Source organism: Dermacentor variabilis, chromosome 1, assembly GCF_050947875.1.
Source record: "Dermacentor variabilis isolate Ectoservices chromosome 1, ASM5094787v1, whole genome shotgun sequence".
In the NCBI taxonomy this organism is placed as follows: Eukaryota; Metazoa; Arthropoda; class Arachnida; order Ixodida; family Ixodidae; genus Dermacentor; species Dermacentor variabilis.
In genome coordinates, this window is record NC_134568.1 from 281,082,643 (window position 1) to 281,106,423 (window position 23,781).

General features: G+C 50.1%; 1 protein-coding gene across 1 annotated transcript in view; it reads right to left on the reverse strand.

Annotated features, from left to right (window-relative positions):
- Positions 1–23,781, reverse strand: part of LOC142565882 (protein big brother-like) — a 53,987-nt gene that overhangs the window by 17,976 nt on the left and 12,230 nt on the right. The window lies entirely within an intron of this gene.

Genomic DNA, 23,781 nt, shown 5'->3' on the forward strand with positions numbered 1-23,781 from the left:
TTGCGTGTGTAATAAAAGAATTGTATATCGTATACGAAAGTATTTTGAGCGTCCCCTCCGCCATCTTTCTGTCCTCTATTTCACTGAATCCATGCAACGTTGAACGGTCAGCGAACGCGGTAGTCTTATATGCAGTCAATTGGCCCTCACGAGCGACCAGCCTACAGATGCCACCAATCAGCAACTGGTAAAACATGTGAACGGTGACTTGAATTCGATTCACATTTGCAGGTCCGAGTGAGACAGGATAAAAGGGAACAACGCATCAGCGCTAAAGTGCCTGCAGTGTTTGCTATACCCACTCGGCGCATTTTCAGACTTAAACACGGTAGTGCCCTTGCGAGTACGCCTCAAACACGGATTGCACGTCATGCCATGCGACTAACGCTGCAATACTTGACAGTACAAAGCATAGTACTAATAATTTTATGGAACACAACCAGAAAATGTCATCTGTTTGCGAAACGTACGCGCTTGGAATTTTTGCGGGGCACTCCTGATGCGAATTGCGCATGCACATTCGAACTGGAAATCGCCTTGCGCGCCTGCGGATACTGCCGCCGATGCCGCCACCTCTCACCGTTATATACAAGGCCGCTGACATGCCATGCGCAGTCGACGCTCGCGCAAATTATTTTTTTTTTAATTGCAAGGGTTTATATCCAAAACACGCGAAATGCGACCGCATGCTCTACAGTTGTGGCAAGTTAGATGAGAGAGTTCGTGGCTGTTCTCCTTTTGATACGTGGCTCTGGTCGTGTTACCAAAACTCAGCCTATACGTGCCATAAAGGTCACGTGCAAGATCCATCAACGTCCACGCGCATCACCCGGCATTTACATGTCTTGCCAACTAAGAATCTTATCTCGGCGTCGTGCTCGAATCAGCACATCAATATTTCGGTATTTACATCGCCCGTTATCTCAATTGGAAGATGCATAGACTTCATTGCAAGCAACGCCAGTAGCACGCTCGGCTATATATGTGTATGTATATATATATATATATATATATATATATATATATATATATATATATATATATATCGCAGTTTGTATCCTGCCCCGGCCTCTGTTAAATTAATTTCTTTCAGAAATCCGCGTGAGTTCTTATTTAGAATGTGTTTTCTAGATTTGGGACCATGAAGTTGGTACACTATAGTTAACCAAATCGTAGTATTACAATACAACTCGGCAAGTTTTATCTATTTCAACTGCTCAAGATCTGCCTGTGTGTCTACAACAAAAAACTGTACGTATACTGTAAGTTTACCATCAGTAACTTCGAGTCGCAAAACTACACTTCTTTGTTTTATAAAATCATCATGTCAGCCTACAACGGCACTCCCCGCCTCTTATTGTCCATCACATTTAGATCACTCACACGCATATGATTAGTCCTGTAACGCTAAGAAAACTTTCCCACATTATCACTTCAACCTAAAACGGTTATAGAACCACCATCGCTGCTCCGCCGCCATTGTTTGTTACGTTAACTTGTTCAACTATGAAGTCTGTAGCCATCGAATAAATAACGAGTTGCTCTTTTCCTACATTCTAGATTTCGATTATTGAAGTCTACATGTCTGATTTGCTATTATTTTGCTCTGTAGACCTGAAGTCTATAGTTGTGATCTTTTTCTTGCCACTCCCCTTTTTAAATGTATACTGCTTTGCGAGGGTATATGTGAAACAAATAAAGATGACTAAACATAAAACTTGTAGTAAGTGCGTGCAACTCCAGTTCGTTGAAGTTGGCGAAGCCGGCGCTGATATTTTCTGCACTCGTCAATTTTCACCTCGTGGTATATAGGTATACGAATGCATAGCAGTTTCAGCCAGAAAGCAGAATTTATCTAATTTATTTACAAAGACTAGCACTAATTCAGAGAATAACTTCTTTAATGTCGCAGTGTGGAAACGACTCGTATGGTAAAATCAATCGTCATTATAATAAAATGATAGAAGCTGAAAGGCACAAAGGGACCCAAAAGAAATTCTTCGGAATAATGAATACGTTTAATTCCCCTCCTAGAAAAGGGTGTGGCAATAAAACGCAAATACTTTTACAAAAGCATTACAGCTAGTTCTCATTAAATGTATTTCTTAACCGGTATGTTAAGACATGCAAATGCGCGAAAGAAACAGGTGCGATTCTTTGGTTTACTTTTCAGATAATGAAACCGTATTTTGGGCGATAAGTTGAGCCTTAATGATGCAGGTGTGCGACATCGGTCGCGCAGAGACGCATCGCACACGCAGTGTCGAAACAAGCATTTTCATCTTGCGAAAAAATAGCGATTTGCTTTTTGCCTGAAAAGAAAGAAAGCAAGAAGTGCGGTGACGCGATGAAGAGTTTCATGCTTACTTGTGTCGCCGTGCAGCGTCTGCGCTACATGAAAGGCGCTTCAGCGTTGCTTGCAAGGTTTTATCGCCCATGCCCCTCCACGTCGATCAATAAGCGACTTAAATGTAGCAGGAGAATCTTGCAACAGGCCAGTTGGTTCATCGCCCGCTAAAGACCCAGCGCAAATGAAACAAGGGCACGAAGAATAGTAGAGACGAAACAGGACCAGGCACTGCAGAAAATTAGCATCGACGTTTTCTGTACTTAGCATTTATTCAACTAACATATCCGACCTGTTTGATTCCTGTAGAAGAAAAAAAAAAACGTTTGTCAACCTAGGTGCTTGCAAAGACAAATACACGAAAGGCTATTTGGACACAGAGCGATTTAGATGCGATTGCGCCTTAGGAGAAAGAAAAAGGAATCTGGCTGGCGATATCGCTACTCGTTTTCCTTCTTTCTTTAGCGGCTGGGGTGAGGTCGTGTCGGCGCGGTGCAGCGCATGCCGCTGGACAGGACGTCGCCTGCGGGACGCCGCCATGGCAACGCCGTGAAGACGATCGATAGGCGCGGCCATGTTGAGCCGCGGTCGGAGCCGGAGCCCTCCTCCGGCCGGCGCTCATTGGACCGTCGCCGCGATGCGGGGAGCGCGGCTGAGCCAAATCCCATTGGACTAAGAGTCGGCGCGGGGAGGACCGCGCCGCGGCGCGCACAAAGTAACAAACGAGCTCGCGATACGCACCGTGACTAATCCATTGAGGGGCTCTCCTCGCTGGGTGCCACACGGCTGGGAAACGGCCCCCTTTTTCCGCTCGGCCCTTTTTTGCTGCGCCCTACTCGCCCGGAGAACAAAGGAGCGAGTCGAACCCGGCCCGCGAGAGCGCGCGTCCCTCGTAATTTCCGTGCCGGTCCTCGTAACACGGCGCCAAAAGGGCATTGTGCGCCGCTGCCTGCCCAGCAGTCAATCATCCCGCCGGCCCATCGAATGCGACACACTCCTCGAAGGAGCAGCAGCGCCGGGAACAAAGAGCGGGCTCTGCGCGCGCGCCGCTCGGCTCGTCCAAACGTCGCGTCCGCCTGTCGAGCTGCGCCACGCACCCGGTTGGTACACGTTATACACTGCTGGCTCGACGGGGCCGTTCTGTGCCTTTTCCGACGAAGCGAGTCGCCGACTTCCTGCTGAACCGTGGTGCACATGCGTGAACTGGAGCCAGCTGTCTGAGCCTCCTTACGACGCCACCCGAGAGGGCAGGGTGGTCTTGGGTGCTGCGGCGTGCCTTCTCCTTGCATGGCCGGCAGCTTGATTGACAGGGCCCGCAGGCGACTCGGGGCTCGTTTACCCACGGTCAATCACATAAATAGGCCCAGTCAATCTCTTTTCTTTCTTTTTTCCCCAAATGCGGCGCTTTTCGCGGGAGCTCGTAAGACTCGCGTAAAACTGCACAGCTTGGCAAACAAAGCATAAATTCTGATGTTATCGCTGCCCGCTTTTGCCTGAGAATCGCCTCATTTTCTCTACCCTGACGATGGCTTCGAAGAGCCTGCTCGCACGACAGCGGAGGTGAAACGAGCGCACACGGCATTCCGGGGGGCTCGTTGTGTCATAAGGGTTTTCCATATTCATTTCCCGGTCGTGAGCCGTTTAAGATACGGATCTGACTGCTGAAACACCGTAGCAGCTTTCGTTAGGGCCTGAATTTGTGCGCTTCAAGCTACCGTGCACGCACAGTGGCAAACGCTTAGCTCCTATAGCTTCAACACACTTGAAATAGGGAGGCAGATGCGCAATAGCATCCATCACTCACACGTACGTTGCATGACGACGCCGTTTGATTCCGACAACAGTGTTTGAGCGCTCCAACCTGCTGCGTGGCCTCGAAATAAAGTCCCACAGCAAAAGAAAAGAATAGGGAGAATATACTCGGTGATTGCACAATGTGTATGCAAGACCTGCGATCAGATATTGCTTTACGTGTATACAACGGAGCCGCCGCCAAACACTGCCCTTTTCAATTGTCCAGGTGCTGTTATTATCGTTTCCGTCTCGACACAAGCTTGCGTGACTAGTCTATATTTTTCGCTGTAGCGCTGTGTGACGAAGAGCTCTCACGAGGAAAAGCAAATTTGCAGATTATTTCTCAGCGAGTCGCAAGGGGAAATTATTAGTCCAGAATATGGCGTTATCCCCAAAGTGGCTTTGATCGGCGTCGTTTACGTGAAAGTGCAGTTTTTACTGCGGGATAACTCTGGGTTTTCCGTGCTTGTGGCGTTCCTTTTTTATCTTACAATACGTTTCTTACTGTATTACTCTTATTTGAAAAGGAGTAGACGCGTCGCCATTAAGGGGTGACTAAATATATTTCTTTTATATTAATTTCAATAAAAAAGAAAAAATAACGGGGAGCCACAGTCTTAGACTAAGGGGACCTGCCATATTCAGCTAAACGCGTTAGACATTGGACAGATGATGAAAAACTGGAAATAGAATCTCGTTAAACTAAACACCGGCCAACCTCAACTGAACGTCACTGAAATGCACACTGCACGACACCGAAATGGACATCGTTGCTATCCTGCCTGTGTACCGAGATTGTATTTTTTTTCCCCTGTCCAGCTGAACTTAAAGCCTGCATTGGTCGCACTCGAAATAATGCATACTTCTGTGGCAATGCTTGGAGGAAGCTCAACGCACAAATACGATCGAGAGTTGCTTCCCACACACAGAATTTGCCGCAATCATGCAGACTCCGGACAGGCAGGGCTTACTCGAAGGAAAAATATCGATAATCATTGAGAACCGTGAAGGCTTGTTGAAATAGAAGCGCCAGATTTAAATTCGAGTGTATCTGGGGCTGACAACTGGTGTTGCGGCCTCTTTGGTGGACACTTTGAGGGCATGTATACAGTGAAGAGGAACTGTAAAATGCCGGCGATGATGTAGCCGAGCCTCTGCAGTAGTTGGCTTTCTCAGTACACTTTGACTCAACTGGGACATACACTGAATCATTCGAATACACGCCATGTGCATTGTACTCCCCGATTTCAGGCTGAATGTCTATAGTCTGCGAAATAAAGTTGTTTCGCGGCCCCTGTATTCTCCAAACTTTTGTTCGTGATTGTTCACTCGCCTTTTCTGTAGGTGCAGCAAACCAAACATGCACATAGTTTACCTCCCTTTCGGTTCCCTTGCTCACTCTTTAGATATATCTAAGCACGGGCGACGTATGTTCAGGTTACAACATATAATCAATAGATGATGCATTGTATGCACCGCCACGAAGCTATTAATAGCTCACGTGACTACGGCAAGCGCCATGCCTGCATACTATTATATGGCACGTTCAAGTGTAACTGAAAGTGACTAAAATGCTGGCCCCTTTGGGAAACAAGCTAGCCGTAGTATGTCACTTATAAATGAAATTGCATCATACTCAAATGGAAAAACGAGAAATGATCATTAGGCCTTGCTGCTGTGTAAGCAAAAACGGCCAGATTTAGTTCCTGTTTGTCACGCGCACGGCTATATAATTCTGTAAGGCGGGTGGTACGTTTATATGATGCAGAATACTGAGAACATACGCAAAGCTAGTGTGAAGCAAAAAACAAAAAAAAACATGATGGAAGGAAAGTGGCGCTGGCTTCTGGAACAAGTGCTTAGTGGATGAGCATTAATGAAATTCGAATAAGGATATTAGCAAATAGCCCTTGCCTCTTCGTTACAATATCCTGCTGCAATCACTCAAATTGCACGCGGATAAGTCATGCGCATGTTTCTCAAGCGCCTCCGCTATATGTATGTTACTTGTAACGAGGGATAAAATGGATGCAGCCGCTTGGCTCCCCGAGAATCGATATACCAAGAGTTCTCACAGCGCAGAAATATACAATGTGGTACCACTAATAAACGTTCGTCAGGCAAAAGAGGGAGAAAACGCGCGAGCAAACGTACAAATAAGAAAGAGCAACAGGCTCGTACAGAAAATGTTGTATCGCGTTCTGACAGCGCATATTATGCACACGTCGGTGGCTCGCGTGGCGCATCCGCGAAAACTGCGTCTGGCTCGGCCCCTGCTGCTGCTTCTGCGGCCACGCCGGGCGCAGGGTCATCGGCGGCGCGCGGAGCAGACCGATGCGGCCGCCTCCGAGCCCATGATTAGCGGACACACCTTCGGCGAGAACCGCGCGCATCCCGCTCGAGGCGCCGGAATGCCGAGGTTTTTCCTCGGCCGCTGCGGGCCCAGGGGCTGCTGCCGCAGCCGCAACTGGGCCAGGCAACATGGGCCCGCGCGCCTCGACCGCCACGCCGCAACACGCCAGCGTGGAGAAGTGCATTAGCCGCGTCTCTTACTCCGCGGTGCGCCGGCCGCTGTGCCACGGGCATCCATCACACGCCACGCGTTCCTCCCCCGGGCCCCGCATGGTCCTCTCTCGCCGGCGCGCATCTCGCGAGCACAATTAACCTCGCTTTCGGTGGTTGCGCCGCGAATTAAGGAAGGCCTGTATACTGCGCCGTCAGAAGAGTGCTACCGACAACGACCTGCGCACATAGGAGGCAGCCAAACGATCAACGCAACGGCTTCGCGAGTGACGCGTGAGCGCGTCTCGGATGCGCGCGCTGTGCTTCGTCGGGAAATTGTTGAGCATCAGGTATCCGGCCACGCGATGGCGCTGGCGCTGCACGGGAAATTGCGGGTGCGGATTCGCAAAACATGGCCGTCTTGTACACAGCCTTATACAACGAAGCGGCGTTTCCACGTGTGCTGACACCCTCGAACTTTTGCTGTATATGCGCATATTTCTGCAAGGAGCGTACGTCCCTGTATATGCTGACGACTGCATGCGGAGGCTTGCTCCCGAGAGTGCTGCGTCTGTCTGAATGTAATTCAAGGAGCGTAGAACTTGTCTCGGTTGCCTGCTGACCATATGGCATGTGCGGGCGCAAAACCTGTAATAATTGGCCACCGACAAGCCAGAAGTTGCCGGAAGCGGCGACAGATCAGCGGTTGCAGTGCCCGACCGCGCTCGGCGTGCAGGAGCTAAAGCGAGCAGATGAGCCGCGTATCCGCGAGGCCCACTTTTAATTAGCACAGCCCCGGGGCTTGCCCCACCCAGCGCTCCCGTCGGCGCGGGAACGCGGAGAGAGTGCCCGGCGGAATGCCGGTATACCGTGGGACGGTGCCATATAGCGCTCGCGCGCCGCATGAATTAAAGATGAGTCCGCCCTAAGGGCCACGTCGTCGCCCGACGGGCCCGTGGTCCGTCTCTCGGGTAGTTACTTATGCGGTGGCAAGCCGGCTTTCTGCCCGCGGCGGACCCAGGTAGCTCTCCTTTCCTGAACTTGGCCGCCGCCTGCATCATCGCCCTCTGATTGCGCGCGCGAACCGGCGCCGTGGAAAGACAAGCAGAAAGCACGCGCAGGCAGTCTGGAAGCCGCGAGTTTAGGCTTTCTGTAGTATTGAATTCTGAGTCCATGCGCCTATCTCAAGCATCGGTCAGTGAGCAGTCGATGTCAACGTGATTTCTGAAATAGCAAAAAGATATTTTTTTTATACAGTTGAAACTCGATTTAACGAAGTGATGACGACGCTCGAATTATTTCGTTAAATCGGGAAGTTCGTAAAGTCGAGAAAGAATTTTTTCGGTCCCTCGAAATCTAAAATTGTAACGTAGCGACGCGCAAAAGCTACCGCGGCATAGTATTTGCCGCTAATCCACCATCTGTCGCACACACCATGAAATAACGAAAGCAACCACCACCGGTGCCATATATACCGAGGCGATGTTGAGTCGGCCGTTGCGTGCATAGCTTTAGAGCGCATGCTCGAAGAAGAACCCGTGTCAAAATTAGAAAGAAATCACGGCCTTCTTTTTGCTCGTTTATTTCAGGAAAAATTTCGTTAAATCGAGTTCGGCCAAGTTTGTTTGGTTTTTTTGGGTTGATGATAACATTGAACCCTATGGGTACTTGCCGGGGAATGGAAATTTCCTCGTTAGATCGGGAACTTCGTAAAATCGGGTTTCGTTAGATCGAGTTTTAACGATAGATAGATAGATAGATAGATAGATAGATAGATAGATAGATAGATAGATAGATAGATAGATAGATAGATAGATAGATAGATAGATAGATAGATAGATAGATAGATAGATAGATAGATAGATAGATAGATAGATAGATAGATAGATAGATAGATAGATAGATAGATAGATCATTTATTGCGCCACTGTTTAGGCATGATTGGTGAGATTTTCCCGCAGCTCCTCTACTTTCTCACGCCCCCCATGAGAGTCGCACTGTGTGGGTCACACCCTGAATAGTCGACCCATCGCATCTCTGCTGCATGATGAGGCCAGAAATTGAAAGCTCTATACAGTACAGCTAAAATAATATTTAAAAATCAGCGTTATTGATCGAAGCACATTTATGAAACTACGGCCATCGCCTGTCGCCTTTGACATCAAGCTAATGAGCTGCTGAATGGTCACATTACACCTGCAGTGGTCATGCTCAGCAACCGCCACTATTCACCGTTCGCCACGCCGGCCAAGACAAGGTCAGCTCTCGAGATTAAAATTGCCTGCATAAGCGGCTAGATGGTCCTTCGTATCGAACGCTCCTCTCTTATATCTGGAGGTGAATTTATAGACTCCCTGTTGTGAAACTAGAAGTGCGCTACTTTTCCCCATCCATTCATAGAGCACAACGACAACCAATGCCTAAATGCGTCCTTAAAGCATTCGTTTGACTCTTCCTTATTTTCCCCCTCCCTGCCTTTCGTTTCCTCAGCTCTCACAGTGGCTGATAGATATGCAGTGCAGTATAGAATTCCTTGCCATGCATAATTTGAACAGTTAAGATGGCAGAGTCCTAGATGCACTTTCTTGCACACTGCGGCTGTCCGCAGATGGATATGTTACGCATATAATGTGCATGATGCATATGTAGGAGCTATGTGATCAATCTTCACAGGTATGTGTATTTAATAATTCTAGGATGATTTGTTTTCGTGCAACCAACTAATATATCGTGAGAAAAAAGAATTACTCTGAACATTTTGCAAAACGGTAGTTTTGTCTTTAAAGAGTAATGAAAAAAAAAAGAGCGTTGCTAGAAATGTCTCTGTCATTGTTCTTTATTTCTTTTTTATGAACGCAATCACTTAAAGACTTCCTCGTTGAAAATAGCAAAGCGCTTCCAGCTCTTATCAATTTGCCGAGCTTATTCGATCGGCAAATTGTGAAACAGTGAAAAAGCAACATTTATTGTTAGCCGTGCAGAAGCAGGAACAACGAAATATATTTTTGACATCCACAGAAAAGCGCAGTCGTTGATTATCATTTCCGTCTTACCAGTATACTGCTAGGGGCATTCTGGCTGGGCCACACACAGCATATCCCATCCGAGGAAAAATGAACAAAAACATGCACTGTCCTTGGTCCATGGCTGGTTTAATTTGCCCAGCCTTCGCTCCTGCGCAGTGCTACGAAGTCCGATTCCTCGCTGATGCTATACTGAGTACTTAAAGATGTGTCCAACGTTGGTAGACATAAAATATATCCCGTCAGAACACGAGGTTTTTCGAAAGGGAAGTCTAATTAGCAGTATAACTTATGCTGTGCAGTATACAGAATGCAGTGCGACCCCTGCAAGCGTTGTGCCAAAAATTCCCCGCGACGCGTGACTCGAATGTGTCCCCGGCGAAATTCCGCGGCTCTCGCAGGCGCTGCAGCCAGGCGCCCGCGCCATTCAAGCCCGGAGAGAGACGCACCGGGTAGCCCCAGCGAAATTCCCCCACAGCGCGGAATGGCGGCGCCATTATGCGGCGCGCCTACGAAGCCCGGGAGGGAGGATGGGGAGCGCGGTGGAGGTTCCGCATCCGTTGCCATGGGGACCGCGACCGCAGCCCCGGCCTCCGGCTTCCCCAGATCTCCCGGCGGCTCTCCAGCTCGGTTCAAGATGGCCGACACCGCAAGACAAAAGGCGATTGCGTGCGCCTAAATCCGCCGCTCGCCTTGGCGGAGGTGGGCGCTGGCGTCGCCCAGCTGACGGGAGCACGGGCGTCGCGTTCCCTCTCGGTCGAAGCGCTGCACCGGTCTGGCATTTGACAGCGTTCGCGCCTCTCTCTCTCTCCAAGGGTGAGCACACTTACGGGGGAGTAAACGGAAGATATGTCGCCAGATTTCAGTGCTGCGAGCAGCGACTTCTCAAAACGTAATTTCGTTATGATCCGAGACAATTTCATGAGCAGTGTGTACTTTTCTTACCATCGCTAACTTGCAGTAACTGTGTCTGCGTGACATTCACGTTAAAGGACCGGAATGTGAGAATTAAAGAAAGAATGCAGTTCTATAGAGTTATGAAAGTATGGAATACACACTGGAGGCCAATCGCTCGATCACGTGTTCTCGCACGGCACCGCTTCAAGAAGCGTGGACTAGAATTACAGAGAATTCGGCTGCATCCATGGGAATCGCGCGGACAGGACTAAATTTCGGGGCAGTTTTTTTTTTCCTGCTTGTAACACGTTTCTTGTTGCTCTTACAGGGAATAACAAATTTTAGGGGAATGTTGTGACACCAACCTTCTCTAGCCAAGCGCCACTGGGACTCAGTATACAGAAAGTCCTGCAACGATACTGTGGCTTCTCATGACTTGTTTGGATCCGACCTTTGTACCACCTGTCTGAAAACGCAGGTAAGAGCAACGAAACATCTTGATTGATGAATTTTCAATTACTTTTATTACAAATATTCGAATGTTTAGCGTAGCTTTATATGATCTCTGTTTAGATGTATTAGGTGGCGACATCTAATACATCTTAGCAGAGAATCTAAGGGGCATAACCCCCGTGCCATTAGGGCCCGAATTATGGAAGGTTATGTTGAGGACGCTTGATGATAGTGTGCCTTAAACCTTTCGCGGTGATTTAGTTTCCTTCAGATAGCTTAATATGAACAAAATACATATGAAGAAAAGTTAAACAACAACAACAACAACAAATCCTGTATTCTTTTCCTAACACTTTTTTGAGATTTTCTTTAACATATACACCTGCAAGGCCTGATATTGCAGGCATATTCATGACAGCGAAAACACTATATATTGGGGGCCGCATTTCGATGGGGGCGAAATGCGAAAACACCCGTGTGCTTAGATTTAGGTGCACGTTAAAGAACCCCAGGTGGTCGAAAGTTCCGGAGTCCTCCACTACGGCGTGCCTCGTAATCAGAAAGTGGTTTTGGCACGTAAAACCCCGTAATTTAATATATTGTGGGATGAAAAGGCCGTGTTCGAGATCAAGTAATGAGCCTGCGCAAAGATAGGTTCAAGCTGGCATTTAGCGTTTTCGTCGAAAAATATTACTCGGCTTTAAGCGGCAATTTCACACGGTGGGTCCGACTCCGAACCTCGCAGTTTGTTCTCGTCGTCTTGCGGCGCAAATGATCGCTATAGCTCACGGCTTCACTATGACTTGCACTGTTTCGCAAACACAACGCGGCACCTGTTTGGGGGACGCACTCGCCGCAACAGTGACACGGGAAACCCGCGTCGGACGGGCACAGCCGAGCGGTGCCGCAGGTGAACAAAGGGGGCCGCCGGCGCGGACCGCGGGAGGCTCGCGGCCACAGGGCGTACGTAACCCGATCGGCGGCGCCGCAGCTCGTGTCAGCTGCACCGAACGAGCCCTCGCGAGCGACCGCCGCGTAACCCGTGCCTGTCAGCGACAGAACGGCCGAGACGCGCGTGGCCTGGACAGCGCGCTCTGCATGTTCGCGTCCTCCCCCGCTGCCGAAGCGCGATGCCGCCGACTCCTTGGGCGCGGGCGGCAATTTTGCCGGCAGGAAGCAATTAGCAGAGTCCAACCAGCCGAGAATGAGGGCCGCCGCGGACGGAAGCGGCTACTCTCTTGGCGGCGCAAAATGGAGCCTCGTTCCTTAAGCGGTCATGCGCGGATCAAGTCTGGCCGGCGAAGGACGTGGACGGCCGTGCGTGGTGCCTTAATGCCGCCACGCGCCCCGGGCACGACGGCGTCTTTCTGCCCGAGCTCCGCTGCCAGGATCATTTTCTACTCTCGGCTCGGACGCATCGCCGCGCGCGCGCCCAGCCTAACGAGCGCTGGCTCTGGTCGCCACGAACCGCGACAAAACAGGTATACTTGCACGGAACACAGTTGCGCCCGTGTTGCGGGAACGCGAGCGCGCGCACAAACAAGCCGAATGTTTAGATCGGGCTGGAGAAACAGCGCAACGGGCAAAAAGAAAAAGAAAACGAAAGAAAAAGTGAGAGTATAGCTCACAGTTCGCGTGCGCGCTAGAATAAAGCTTATGCGCGTCTCGTGTACCATATGGTGCCAAACAAGGAACCGCCATTGCTTGCGGAAAGTAGCCGCAAGCCTTCTTTTTTCTTTTCAGAAAAATAAAAATAAAGTTAGGGGATATCATGAATAAAGCATATGCCACTGCATGTTCGTCATTCGTACTTCTGTGCGGAGAGCACTTTGCGCGCAAGGCAGGCCTCTCGAGAAAACGCTTTGAGGCGCAAAACAGAAGGAGGGCGGCAAGCGTCAGCAGGGAGAAACAAAACGCAGCGATTCGAAGGGAGCCCGTAATGAGGGGGGCAGCGTTGCCCGGCAGTTGTTCGGACGACTGGCCCATCTCGAGCTTCTCAAGACTCGACCGCCTCACACAGTCCCTTTGTGCGGAGCATGAGGCATCGCTTGCAGAAAGTAAAAATGGAATGCGAAGAAACAACGGGCAGAGGGGAGACAAGCACAATCGTCTTTACTCGTCGAGCCGGCAGCCAGCAATTTCGACTTGGAGAGCCGCTTGCTTGAGAATATTGGAGAAAGCGTTTTGGAAAACAAACGAGAAAGTGCGATTGATGACTGAGGAACGCTGATGCATCTGTGCCTCGTTTACCTCTGAGGTGTGGACGCTGGGCAGTTCAGATCAGGCTGAACCTTGACAGAGGTGCAAATTGAGGCATTAGCAGTTCACGACTGTAAGAGATATATTGCAGGTTTAAGTGAGGCACCAAATAATCCGAATATGGCCACATAGTACCGGTCTTGGGTAACGTTTCGCGACGCGGCCGTTCTTTCGCCACCACGATTCTGTCCACTGACGCAGCATTTCACTATTGATACAAAACATACGTAAAGCCAGCGGAGGCAGGTGCTGCCAGTTTATAGCGTTCTTCACATTACCTTTTTAGGTGAAACGATACCACGAGATAGATCGGCGCAACGACGAGGACGCACGACACAGACGCAGATGCCGTTTCCGCATAGATTGTTTTCTGTCGCGTTCGGAAAGTGCCGAAGCGACGTTCACACGGCGGCCGCCGGCGGAAGAGCGCCAGGCGCATTTCCGGCGCGTAGCGATCTCGGCCGCCGGGTCCGAGTCGCGCTACCACGAGCGACGCTTCCTGTTGTGTCTCGGGCTCCGAAGCGCGGCATTCTCTCACGCTGGCGCGCGTGGGACGGCGCACTGTCGCAGTGCGGCCATTTCGCGCTCCTCTGCGCAGGGTGCCGCTCGTGGCGGATCTAATTGGCGGGACGGGCGCGCACTTTTCTGTCTGCCGGGGCGTTCATCCGCGCCTGCCGCTGGGACGCCGCGCGCGCGCGCCCGGCACCCTTTGGAACACTGCGCTGCCTTCCAAAAAGGCCCGGCGGCAGCGGCGGAAGAACGCAGCGCGTCCTGCGTAGCCTGGCACGATGTGACGTATATACCTGGCGAAACGCGGGCGATGTGTGCAACCGATCGGGGCATCTGGCGGCCTTGACCGGAAGCGTTCCACACACATCTGTGCCATAGAAGCAACGAACAAAGGGTGCACCGAAGACCCTACATCGCGTATACAACGGAGCACCGTCGCTTCGCCTCAACCGTCGCTGCGGGGCCGTATTTGTGACGCGAAATGAGCGCCCGTACACGAATGTCGCACTCTCTCGCGTGAGAACCAGACGGCGAGCAAAGTGGCTCGTTGATGGCAATCGCAAAACAGTTGAACTCGTTGCTGCGAACATCCTCGAGAACAGACGGCGGCGCGAACTGTATCTCGATCGCGCCGCTTCTGGTCAGCGAGTCCCAGTGAAGGGTGGGAGGGCGCACCCTGCCTGCGAGCCTCGAGCGTGCAAAATCCTTTGTGCTGCTGCACCTCGCCGCTCGATCTCTTTCCCTTCGAGTCGGCGGCGCTGCAGCCATGTATTGCCAGGTCAAATTATAGATCGTCCCCGTCCCTTCATGTCCCCGTAGGAAACGCTGTCAATCAAATTCTCTGAATGAAGTTGGCTAGTCGCATGCGCGGCCAACACCGTCATTATCTTCGACGTTTGGCGACGCTCCGCAAATAACAACCTAACAGAGATTGCGCATGATGGCGTTCTGCGCGGCGCTACTCGCGATGAATTGCCTGCCGCGCCTGCCTGACGCGCACGGCAAAGTGCCGAAGGGCAGTAAGGCGAAGCCAGCGCGTGTTTGCGAGTCGAACGAACAGAGCCCAGTGCGTACAGCGCGAAGGCAATTTCGAATTAAGCATGCCTGGCTTTCTAAATTTAAGGTCTGTATCCGCGATGTCGGTGTTGCTCTTGAGCATGTTTAGTTTCTGTAAAATTATTTCGCGTTCGCCGTTGACAGCTTTAGATAATGACATCGCGTATGGTGACAGGTTGATATCATTACACGATTCTTCTTCCTTTGCCTTCGGTTGCCCGGCATAGAGCGCGGAATAGATTGAAAGGAAGAAAGTATGCCCCTGCTGAACACAAGAGAGTGGAACATTTGCGCCGTCTATTGTCTGGCGATGAAGAAAGAAGGGGAAAAAAAAAGCACCCAGTCTAAACCTTTCTTTAAGCTTGCTCAAGCGAGTTTGCCGTTGACTGCTTGACTAGCTTTGTGTAAACCTTGCCGAGAGTAAATATATTTATCTTCCGCTGCGGTGTTAGCATACCGACGACTGCAGGTCCCAGTTCGTGGCCTTTCTTTTGAGGTCGCTGAGCATTTACGAGCACTTTGTGAGCTCAGTCGGTTGTCTTTACTGCGCCTTCCCCGAAGGGGGCAGAGCACGTTAATTCATGCGGCTCGCTCTTTCTCCTTGCTTATTGCGGTGCTTTTTGTCGGCATCAAGATGTGGCAGGTACCCGTCTTTCGTCTCACCTGTCGAAGCGAGTATAGGAGACAGCTAAGTTGTCCGCCATAGGTGCAGTCTGCTAAAAGTAGTCACAACCGAGCTGCGATAAATGTTACAGAATCACTGGGTCCACTGAGGAGACTTTCATGTCGCTGAAACTTCCTTGCGCCGCTTTGTATTCACAACAGTGTCATTGTGCGCGCAGAACATACACCTGTCTGTTTGTGGTTCGAGAAAATGCGCGACGGACAAGTTTTTAATAAGCGCTCAAGGGTGGTTATATTGGCATTGCACGGATGTAACATGTGCTTCTTGCTCGGCAGCTACACTGTCGGCATTTTTTCTGCATTAGTTGCGCTGACATCGAACATCTCGTTTTCAGCTTTCAACACTCTGTGGTCGTACCTTTAGCGTTAAATGTAGTGATGCTTAGTGTAATGAGAAATTTTTGTTAAGGAGGACTGCTTTTAGGTTGCTGCTGAAGCGGTTATATAGAACGGAGATTTAGCTTTCTTGTAATGTCGAAATAAAGGTTACCATTACAGAAAGACGGCAGAAGAAAGACAGGAACGATTGGCTAACACTTCTTTCCATATGCAGTGATAAGCTGACAAGTACCACAGATAACGATATGATAAATCGCGTAGTGAAGCGTAGTGAACTAAACAAGACGAAATCATATATAACGTGTCAGTAATTTTATAAACCATCGCTTGATACGAGGTCTTGCTGTGGCTTGCGGTGCAAACAAAGGTGCTCCAATAATGAAATTTACTAAGGAATGACCAGTCTTGAATATATAACCGAGCACAATGAAATTTTATAAAACAAGAAAAGCTTTTATATCGAATCGAACACTGAATATTTCGTTATACTTAAATGTGGGAAAAAAGAAGAAAAATAAAGATAATAACTGCAATAAAGAAAATTACTTGCGTGGATACAAATCCGTTGTATTAGGCCACTTGTAAATCAGCAGAATGTGAATAGCCTCGACATTAATCGGCTCACTTATACATTAGACACTTGCAAATACTTCCGCCCCGAGTCGCATGCATCGATTCGAACAAGTATTCTATTCGTATTGTAAATTTCGAATATAATCAACCTGTATGTACTAGCTATGGTCAGGCAGCATTAGTTTGCACGGTCACTTCGAAGAAAGTCACCGTAACAGTGTGTTACGGCAGCAGGTGTCGATTGCACACGAGACTAAATTTGCCGAGCTTAGACTAACAGTCGGGCCATATGCCGTCATAAGTACTATAGAGCATTATCCGGAAGGACCTGCAGGGAGCCAGAAGACGAGGGTCGCCCAATACATATACGCACTTCGCGCCGCAGCGACCCACCGCGCTTAGAGCAGAAATTTAAACACCGGCCAGGTGGCTTGAATAAAGTGCCCGTGAATAGGGAGCGCACGCTCTTCCATGTTTTCCGTGGCGTGAGCGGGCCCCAATACCAACAACACTTCTGCGCGATGGCTGAAGCCTGCAAGGTGAACTGACGGACAAGCTTCGTTGATCTCTTTGGTCCACAAGGCTGTACAAAGGTTGTTTGGCGAAGGACTCCATACTGCCGCTCGCTGACGGCGTATGCGCGAAAGGAAGCCGTGCGTCGGGGACAGATAGGAGGGGAGGGGGGACTCTTGGTGTCGTCCATGCGTACACCGCTTTGTCAAACAGTGATTAGGAATTGACCCGTGCGCACAAAGACTACCGAGAGAGACACGCGAAAAAGGATCCCGCTTGAGGACCTAAGTGTTTGCGGTCTAGGGGATTTGTCCAGCAACTTGGAAGAGCGGAGGCGAAGGTGTGCCCGCGGCGCAACCGCACCCTCTGCGGCTCGGACAGAAAACGCAGGCTCCTTTTTTTAGCCGAAATTACACCTCTTGAAACAGTCGCACAGGTCGGCGCGCGCAGAGCGAAGCAGCAGTTCGAACCGCCAGAACCGCAAACGGCACTCGCATACGACTGGCCCACAGAGCCACGTAGATGGACGACGGTCTAACGGTGGATAATTTTGGGGTAGACGAGTGCCTAATGACCGGGGCATTCATCAGCAAGGGGAGGGCAACACCATCACCGGCGGCCGCTGCCCCTCCGGGGGAGTGCGCCGGTTCTGACCTGCTCGTCGGGGCGGCAAGTTGTGCGAACAAACACCATTCCGCACCGCCTTACCGGACGAAGCAAAGTCAGCGACGCCGCGTAGCGCGCGACCTGGCCACGTGGTTACTCCGGGTTTCTTTTGAAAACGTGCAGGATATATGCGCCTCACGTGCGTCTCATTACTACCAGCCATCGTTGATCAGTCTCGAATAGGCGTTCAAATTTAAGATGGAGCTGATACTGTTCATCCGCCTAGCAGACGGCCCCTGCTGAGTCGCTGCCCGCGGCGCGTGTTGCCTCCACGCTATGTATGGCACTGCCGAGCGACCTGTTCAGGAAGTGCGTTTCGTGCGGTTTCTCTAAATTGACCACACTGCTATTTCTCCACAACTTAGCACCGTTCCGCGCAGTACTTGGAGTTATATCCTACCTAATGTTGTTAGTGCCATCAAACAGGTGGAACGCTCAAGCTAGGAAGCACGCACGTTTCGCAGGGATGCCTGCGAAGGCGCAGAGAACTACGGGCGTCCCGGAGCCCTTTCCTTTTTTCTTTTGTTCAGCTCAGTGCAGACTAGGCGTGCTTTAGGAGCGTTTCCCGCACTCTTGCGCACGCGCGACCACGGGTGCGGACGAGTGCTTGCAGAGTTTACGCGCCGTGCGTGGGTGCGCTTCATCGTTGGCGAACTCGGGGAGTTTATCTGCGCACGGCACGAGACAGCGGAATGCACGGAGGAGGTGCCGACAGTGTGGCCGCAAAAGTATAGTAAGCAACCGCGGCTCCTTTTGCCTCGTGGAGGCGACCGTGGAATGCTGTGGCGGCCGGCGTGGAGGAAACAAGCGCGAGTCCAGTTGGGAGCGGCCGCACCTGCAATTAAAACGGCCGGAGCAAGCCGGGTGGGGCTGACGCGTGGGGCGGGGGCGGACGGGGGTCAGGCTGGCGCGTGGCCGCCGCCAGGCGCCGCGGCTCCTCGCGCGCGCGCCGCACATAACCGATCTGTTGGCCACAGAGCGGGTCGGTAAAGGCCTTCCCCGTAACCATGAGTTCCCCGTTCAGAGAACTCTGGGAGGATAGACTGCGCCGCCGCCGGCGGCAGAAAACCACAACGGAACGGAACCGACCTATAACGTGTACGACATTTTCCAACAGTCTTTCCCAGACACGCGTTCAGGTGGCTACACAAGGCGCGTGTGTGTTCTTGCCAGTATGCGATGAAACGTGGACATTGCTGCCCTTATTACAGTATCATAAACTGTATGTTATGTTGATATCTACACTCTCGACTAAATCTTCGTGGACGCCGAAGCGCCGGCACATTCGTTAAAATATCTATTAGTTCCACTGGACTCCGCTAAGCTTGAAAAGCTGAGCTGCAAGACTTATGCTTATGGTATTAACGTGATGGCTAACTGAATGGCGCCACGTGGGAGTGGTGTTCCTCGAGAAACGTATAAAGCACTTGAGTGCGTGATGAAGCGGCAGACGCAGATCTCGTCATGCGCTATACCTCTCTGCGCACGACTACGAAGCAGCGTACGATTAAGCCGCTCGTCGTATGCACTCGGGGGAGACGTCTTGGCGCTTAAACCTATGCTTGCGGTCGCGAGGGGAGGTTCCGCGGACAGGATGTGCCCAAATGGAATAAAAGCTTCCGCTCAGCATCCCCGTGGTTGAGGTTCGCGTGCACGCGAGCACTCGCGGTGGTCTGTGCACGCAGCTCGCCGGCTTTCGGCAAACAACAGGGGCCTCTCCGCGACCCGAGGTGCCGTCGTCGGCTTCTGCGGTCGGCGCACGAGAAACACCTCCGCGAGGCGACGTGCGCGGCACCACTGGCGTGTGCGCGCAGCTTTTTTCTGGCGGCGCGCATTAGACGAGCCAGCGTAGCGTGACCGTGCAGTGAGCCGGTGCACTTCCTCATGGCTGTTTTACACCGACACGGACGGCTTGGCAGCTGCCAGCGCCGGCCTGTGTACACAAGCGGGCGCTGCAGGCCGGCGCACTTGCTCGGCGGCGGAGCGCGCGCGCGCACCCGCGAGGCGATTGCCGTCATCGGGCGCCTGATGACTGTGTTGGTGCGCGCGCCCAAAGGGATCCGCGGCGCCCAGGAGCGGCCGCGCGAGCCGATAGCGATCGCTTATGGCAGCCACGTTCGATTGAGAGGTTGCTCATACGGAAGCGCGATTGCTACAGTTCGATGACTGTGGTCCTTGCGGGCTGTTCCATGTCCAGCCATTCACCCCTGCCGCGACGGAATGGATCGCCGGAATCCAGCGCTGCTGCATCCGGCCTCGCGTTCCGCTCGTAGCCGCGCTGTGTCGGATTGCTGCGCGGCGCCGAGCAGCTTGCTTGCTTAATGGACGGCGCTGACCGTTTGGCGTAGTGCGACCCGCGGGCGCAAGATGCTGCGTAGGCCGACACCCTTGGCTGCCCGCAGCACACCGCGGCCAACACACAACAGCTGATGGGACTCGATTCGTCCTCGAGTCACACTAGTCCCAACTTTCAAGCCGAGGTGACGAAAATTGGTCAAACAACGCACACCTTTCGTTCAGTAACATTTAGTGCATGTGCTCAAGGCACAATCGATTAATGCGGCTTCAATCAAAGCAATTGCGACGAAGTTTACACTCCATCTGAAATATAATTCTGACGCACGATTGCGCTCAGATATGTGAGCTACAACGCGCGCGACTGCTTTGCCACGCGCTTTTATGCTATAGAGCTCATCTTAGCGCGATTGTGCCACATCCTTCGGAGTCGTCGAAAGACGTGTATGGTGCTAACACAGTGAGCTAATTTGAAATGCGTAATTCGAGAACTTTGGCCGAGGTATGTCTGCTACAGTGGAAGACTAGCTGTGAGTATTATGGTGTCAGTGGGAGGACAAGGCAAAGAGGTATGTCTGCTACAGTGGAAGACTAGCTGTGAGTATTATGGTGTCAGTGGGAGGACAAGGCAAAGCGAATTCAGCAAAACGCGCAGAGGTTATAACTGATCGGAGTTCTGAATGGCTACTCGGCGCGGGAGAATAGCTAAGGTGCACTGTAGGCTAAGACATGCCAGATTAGTCATTGTCGGGAAAGCTGCTTTTACTCGAAGTGTAATATCATATACCAAGAGGTGTCATTAAGAACTGACCCCCCTCCCCCCTCAAATACACAGTAATAATAAATAAAAAGGGCGAAAGTGTTTCAGGAGGTACGTACCCACCACTTATTGTGACGCAATTTGTTATCTTTACCCTTCGTTTCCTTTGCCTACGTTATTTATTTATTTATTTATTTATTTATTTGATACTGTCAATCCCCTTCTTGGGGTCATTACAGGGAGGGTGATGTGTAAAGAATACATGATACATAATTTTCTTTCTACGCAACATACAAATTCACTGGCGCTTTTGGTAGTTAACAGCAACAACGAGAAAAAAAGGAGCAAAGAACAGTAGTTATACAAAGAAAAGTCAACAAAAATGCTCGTAGTAAAAATTCAGTATACATCCTCGCAAAAGAAAGTATCTAACGCATTTTCAAATTCGGCAGCGCCCTCGTTGCTCACAACTGCATTAGGCAATCTGTTCCACATTTCAATCGTGTCAGGAAAAAAGGAGAAACGAAAAGCATCAGTTCGTGTTAGATAAGGTTGAATATAGCTCTGCTATTGTTGAGACGATCGCATCTCCTTCCTGTAGGTTGCAGATATAGATACTTGTTTATTTTTGTTTGCCCACTCATGATTTTAAAAAGAAACTTTAGCCTATGCTGACGTCTGCGTTCCTCCAGAGGCTCTAGTTCACAAGATTTTAACAAGGCTGTAACAGACTCCATGCGTCGGCATTTCCCGCATATGAAACGGACTGCCAATCTTTGTATTCTTTCTATTTTTGCTTTCAGGACTTTCTGATGAGGGGACCACACAACGCAAGCGTACTCCAAGACTGGTCGTACAAAAGTTTTGCAGGCTGTTAATTTCACGTCCCGTGTAGCGCATTCCAGTTTTTTTTTTCTTTAAAAAGTATAGTTTTTTGTTTGCCTTGGAACATATATTATCAATGTGTGAATGACGGTATACATGCTGCAGCATAATTTCGAGTTGGGAAAGTTGGCGGATGTTCATCCTGAAGCACAAACAGCTCAAGAAGGACGAGCACAGAAGGAAGGGTATACGAAAAAAGTTCTTGTTTTCTTCGTTCATGTTGAGCTGCTAGTGCACAAGGGCGAATTTAACTCCTACCTACATTTATTGCGCATGTAAAAAATTCTTTTTTGTCCTTTTTTTTTTAAGGAGAAGTTAATTTCAGGTACGCTTTTCTTGGCTTCGGAGTCTTGTGGCTTTATATGGTATCGCTACTTGTCCATTGAACTCACTCCTCTCGTGCTCGAGAGGAACAAAGGGCATTCGTGACCTTTGCACACCGATATGCCAGTCCTACTCCAGCCTCACTCTCTGGCCTGGCGGTGTTCACGCCGCGGCGCGCATGCACCTTGCACTCTCGGCGCATGCATTGAAACGTGCCACACACCGGGATATGGATAAGATAGCTGGACCTCGCGAAAATACTTGACCGCAATGTTGACAACTGCCTATCTGCGGTTCAGGGAAACACTGTCTGTTTACTCGGCCATGGTTGCGCGATGCCCTGTTCGCTGCTGCATGCACTCGTGATTCGCGCAGCTGTCTGAGACGGCTGAAGCCCTTCCATCGACGCGCCTTCGTTCTGGTCGGTGCACCTATAGTGTACACCTATAAGTGCACCTATGTAGTGTAAAGGTATGGTGCAACGCGCAACTCCTCTCGCTGACGTAGCATTAAAAACCTCGAAGGATTCGTTCACCTTATTACGCATACACGATACCAGACGATATTAATTTGTATGAACACGAGCTTTTCCAGCTTTTTATTATTGTTATATATATTTTTTTACAGAATTCGAGAGGGTAACGAGAAGGGGGTCAAATCGAGTATGTGCTTTTCTACTCGGGGCTTGCTGCAGAAAGAGAGGGAGGGGGAACAAGGAAAGGCAAGGAGGCTAACAAGACAGATGTCCAGTTCAGTAACACGCACTTCGGAATTGCGACGGGGCTTACATAAGAAACATTGCACGGAAGTTGAACAGCGCATGCAGTGAGATTCTATATTGCAGAGTCAAATCGACCTAAATCTTCGAAGAAGAACAAAAAAAGCAGAAGGAAATAGTACTTAAGGGAGGAGGGACCACGAGTGCAATATCTGATTTTGAGACAGGCATTCAGTCTTGCACTGCGTGGTATACGACGGCAACAGGAGACGTCTTACACTCTGCGGACCGACACGCGCCTCGTTCGTGCCTCGAGGCACTGGAATGCACCTCGAAAGAAAAAAAAAAATCGTACAGCTCATCAAGATCGTTCATAAACGTGAATACTTTGCAATTAGCTGAAACGATAACAACAGTAGTAGACAGGTTCGTTTGTTAATAACTGAAGAATTTCCCTGAGAACTACAAGGGAAATGAATAAGTGCAGTACAGTTCGTTTTGTTGTTTGTAACATTTGACATAAGTGAGGTATATATGTATATGGACATTGAACCAGACAACGTTTACGCAAAGGTTTCTGACTCGTCCATGGATTTGTACGCGAAAAAACAAGACGCGAGATACGGAGACTGGGTGGAGCACATGCAGTTGCAAGAACTTTTCATTACTTTGCGTATATTTATAATACAAAGAGCCAAAAAGGCAGAAGAAGGGAGATCAACCTTTCCTCTGCCTTTTTTGTGTGTGTATTTATTGGATAATACATCGTCCAATCTGTTCTAGAGTCAAAGCCAGCTTATGGGTGGAATTCAGTGAATGAATGGATGGATGAATGAATGAATGAATGAATGAATGAATGAATGAATGAATGAATGAATGAATGAATGACGGAGGGAAAGAGAACTCACGCCCTAACGTAAGCAATGGTACAATATGATTATTATACTTAGTCTCAACCAGTCAACAACAGACTTGTAAACGGTGAATCCATCCAATAAGGTTTCGCCATTTGCACATTGCACCCTATTAGGCGTTGATGCGCCTATTTACAAAAAACAAATACATGTACACAGAGCACAGTTCGAACATCGCTATGCGGAAACACATGTGAGGGTCCAAGACAGGAAGCCCCAGTCATTCATCACCCCCACACTTGAGACGAACAGTAGAGAAAAGAAAAAAA